Source organism: Octopus bimaculoides, chromosome 16 (genome assembly GCF_046866305.1).
Source record: "Octopus bimaculoides isolate indiv1 chromosome 16, ASM4686630v1, whole genome shotgun sequence".
In the NCBI taxonomy this organism is placed as follows: Eukaryota; Metazoa; Mollusca; class Cephalopoda; order Octopoda; family Octopodidae; genus Octopus; species Octopus bimaculoides.
The window spans coordinates 36,465,178-36,470,177 of NC_142943.1; positions in this window are offsets into that span (position 1 = coordinate 36,465,178).

The window sequence follows — 5,000 nt, forward strand, 5'->3', positions numbered from 1 at the left end:
TGTACGTATGCATTTTTGCATATATGTACCGATTCTTTTGTGTGTACATGCGAATGCACTGGCGCGATTGCAAAGTGGTAGACACACAATCAAATAAACATCTACTCACAAACTCATATCCGTGTATATATACTCTCCCTCTCTCACTGCTTCTCACATATACACTCACTACATACATGCATACACACACACATATACCCTCATATGTATACAAACATACAAACATAAATACACACATACATTTATACATTCATATATATATATACATATAATACATACATATATATACACTAGCATACATACATACATACATACATACATACATACATACATACATACATACTTACATACATACATAGGATAATTGGGATACTAACACACATTAAATCAAAAGGTGCTTCAATTCTTTCTGCTAATATCTATTCCATTTATTGCTAATTTAATAACGGATCAACGCATGTCTTGTATTATGAAATATATTAATGATAAATCACGAAGAGAAAAATATACAAAATTTACGAAAGTTTCCTGAGAACTAAAATGCTAGTTTCTTAAATGATTCCTTCTTAACAACATCTCTATTCTTTTGAGAGTCGCCTCCCTTACATCAAACACAATCAGTGAAACCACTTTGTTATGATGTTTATAGTTATATCTATAGATACCTGCGTTTAAAAAGGGGGTGGGGTGCATGTATATCTATCTATCTATCTATCTATCTATCTATCTATCTATCTATCTACCTATCTATCTATCTATCTATCTATCTATCTATCTATCTATCGATAGATAGATTGATCTGTCAGGTTTGGGTATGTGGTAAAAAGTTTGCTTCTCAACTACATGGCTCCGGTTTCAGTCCCACTGTGCAGTGCTTTCTATTATAGTCTCGGACCCGCCAAAGCCTTGTGAGTAAATTTGAGGATTTCGTAGACGTAAACAGAAATAAACCCGCCGCATGTATGTGTGAGTGTGTGTTTGTGTGCGTGCGTGTGTGTGTGAGCACGCGCGCGCTTTCCTCTGTACCCACGACAGCTTGAGAAATGCTGGTGGTGTCTTTGCGTCCCCGTAACTTAGTCACTGAACAAAGATACACATAGAATGAGTAAGAATCTTTAAAAAAAAAAAATGAGTGCGGAAGTCGATTCGTTTCAATAAATTTCTTTAAGGTGGTGCCACAGCATGGCCACTATGTATACAAGATGTGATGGGTAAATTGTCGTCATTTTATAGTTTTTTTTCTTTCACGCATACGTATTGTTTATTCTTGATTTTGCCGACTACACAGTACAGTAGGGTTAGTTGAGCACCGTCTTTGAGAAAAACAGCACCATGACGCAATTCACTCTGCCAGAAATTTGGAAACGACATACTGTAGTGTTTGACATTCGCGACAGAAGCTGTAATACGAACATTTCAGAGGATTTGGGTGTCAATCCGAGGACAGAGCAATCTGAGATGTACCGAGCGTGATAAAAATCAAACATCCAATCAAAATCATGATGTTTGGAATGATGCCTAGTGATAACGACGTTATGCCTCCATTCTTCTTCCCACACCACCTTACACTCAACACGGAAACCTATATCAAGTGTCTGGATGAAGAAGTATTGTTTTGGGTCAAGAGGGTGGGGGCTGGAAGACCCTATGTCTGGCTACAGGACTCTGCACCATGCCACATAAGCGGGAAAACCCAGTCATGACTGTCAGACAATTTCTTCGACCATATCATCCCTAACATCTGCCCACCTCACTCCCCAGACTGCAACCTCCTTGATTATTATGTGTGGGGCGTAGTTGAGCGATAGACCAACAAAACTCCTTGTAACACCAAATACGTACTGAAGGCTAGGATTGTGGAAACATTCCTCAACTTAAAAAAGAAACCGTCCAGAAGAGTTGCATGAGATTCCGAAGTCATCTGGAGGCGGTGGGTGAAGCCAATGGCGATTTTATTGAATAAATTTACTTTTTAGTATTTCAAGTTATTTTTTATGCAATTTTGGTAAGTATATATGTTAAAATGAAATGTCACTGTAATTTTCATTTTTACGTAATTTAGACGAGAGCCTATTCACAGGACTCTGTACACTTCGTTTATGTATCTGCTTTGTTAGACTCTTTATATGAATTCGTGTGTTGAAACAAATTTTTTTGTATCTATGGCGAGACATGCCGCTTTAATAAATTATTATTTATTCATTAAGAAATTGACAAACATCTCTTACAGCTGCTTCATTTCAAGACTTGTGGAGCTTTTAGGTGTTTTCACTCAATAAACACACACAACGCCCGGTCTGGGAATCGAAACCGTGATCCTCCGACCGCGAGGCCGCTGCCCTAACCACTGGGCCATTGCGCCTCCACATAATGCGCCCTTTTAAAGCCTAGCCAGGCTCATGGGCCCGGTTTCCCGGTTTCAATGGTGTATGTGTTCCCTAGCTGGACGGGACGACAGTCCATCGCAGCGTTACTCATTTTTTTCCAGCTGAGTGGACGGGAGCAACGTGAAACGAAGTGTTTGTGTGTGTTTGCGTGTGTATGTGTGTATTTTTTTATTTATTTATGGGTTTCAGCCAAGTGGCTGTGGTCATGCTGGAGCACCACCGTATGTGTGTGTGTTTGTGTGTTTGTGTGCGTTTGTGTGTGTATATGTGTGTGTGTTTGTGTGTGTATGTGTTTGTGTGTGCGTGTGTTTGTTTGCGTGTGTATTTGTAAGTATATATGTATGTATACATGTATATATATGCCAACATATATTCGATAGGAATTTGTATAATGTTTTTTTAACCGACTTTCTCTCACAAAACATTTGTTCTCGGACAACGTAATTGTAGAAAAGACTCTCCTTGGTTTCTCGACCACTGGTCTATCAGGTCGCTCCGAAGTACCCCGTATTTGCGTAAGAATCTTCACTAAAATCTTGATATGATTTTGTCGAGTACACATAGCTTTGACATAAATTAACGAATGCTTCAAAAATACAGCCTGTATTCCATAAAACATGTAAAGTCGGAACGAAAACAAGAACTTAGACGGAATATAAAGACTTGCAAGAAATAGATGGAGTAAAAAAACAAACTGTAAATAAGTAATTGTTTGTAATGAAGACGAAGATAGCGGAGTGTTTTCAGAATCATCAGCACCTCACACAAAATGATCGATGGCATCTTCTTTGGAGTTCTGAGTTCGAATCTTACGGAGGACAACTTTAGCTTTAATCCCTTCGGAATCATTTAAGTAAAGTGCCAACCACCACCACCATCACTCTCAAACCGGCAGGCCTTGAGCTTGGCAACGGAGCAATGTACCGTGATAGAGACTGCTGTGATATCGGTCACGTATACGCTATGGAAGCCGGATAACCGGCCGTGAGAGTCCGAGACCACATAAAATAAAAACATCAAAATATTCTGACAAAGAGTTAGCAAATTTGAAAGGGAAATTAGAGTTAAATGTTAAAAGCGAACCATGTATTAGAATGGTATTCTTTTTTTATTTGACCCATGGGAGACAAAAGGTAAATTTAGCATGAGCGAAATTTGAACTCAAGGTGTAAAGATCTGGAACAATAAACTCAGGGCATTTCACTCAAGTGGCGCTCTAACGATTTTGCAAATCCACTGGATTGTAACGTAGAAATAAATAGAAGACATAAATAATAATAATAATAATAATAATAATAATAATAATAATAATAATAATAATAACAGTAATAATACACACACACACACTCACATACATACATACACATATACATGTACATACACACACACACACACACACACACACATATATATATATATATATATATATATATGACTCCATTTTCTGCCCAGTTTCGTCATTTTCTCCCTTCTCCGTCTAACCTTTCATGTATATATATATATGTGTGCGTGTGTGTGTGTGTGTGTGTGTGAATGTATCTATACGTGTATATATGTATGCATTTATATATATATACATATATATATATATGTATATATATATATGTGTGTGTGTGTGTGTGTGTGTGTGTGTGTGTGTGTGTGTGTGTTTAGGTATTGTATGCATATCTATTTGTGATGGAAGAGGAAAATACTGTACATAAAAGTGAATCAAAAATAAAGACATGAATACCGTAAGATGGGTGGTCGACAAAGGATTTCAAATAAACAATAAAATGTGTTTGTCCACCACACGTGCCAACGCTCAGTAGCAGTTACAAAAGGGTTAACCATACATACTAAGCATTGCAGTTCTATGCTGCTAGTAACAAGAACTGCCAGATACGCTCTATTTAGATCTGAAGAATAACAGAGTAGCTTTGGAATACTATAACGGAAGTCATCTCTTGAATTCTTCTGGCGTGTCGCTAGTAAATCAAACTCGCGGCCGTAACTCTCTCGCTCTCCTCTTCACCGAGCTCCCATACCGCTCTTTTCTTGTTGCTGTTGTTGTTTTTCATCACGCTACTACCATGACAAATATTCATTCTGTTATGTTTGTGCTTCAAGAAAGATTTTTAGGATTAAAGAACAAAAAGAAGAAAGAAAGAAAAAGCAAACAAACAAACAAAAAATAAGAGCTGGCATGGCAACCGTTTCTCACTACATGTCATTCTTTGAAAAATTGTTGAGGTTGTTTTCGTTGCTGTTGTTGTTGTTATTGTTGTCGTCGTCGTCATCGTCAGCAATCCTCGTCGTCGTCGTCGTTGTCATCATCATCATCGTCATCTTCATCATTATCATCATCATCATCATGTTGTTACTGTGTGTTGTTCCAGCATGTCGTTGTTATCGTAATTATAATTAAAATGGCGGTGAGCTGGTAGAATCATAAGCACACACCGAAGAAAATGCTTTGCGGCATTTTGTCGGCCTTTACGTTCTGAGTTCAGATTCCACCGAGGTCGACCTTGACGTTCATCCTTTCAGAGTCCTTAAATTAAGTACCAGTTAAGTACTGGAGCCGATGTAATCGACTATCTTCCTCCTTCAAATTTCAGGTCTTGTGCCTAT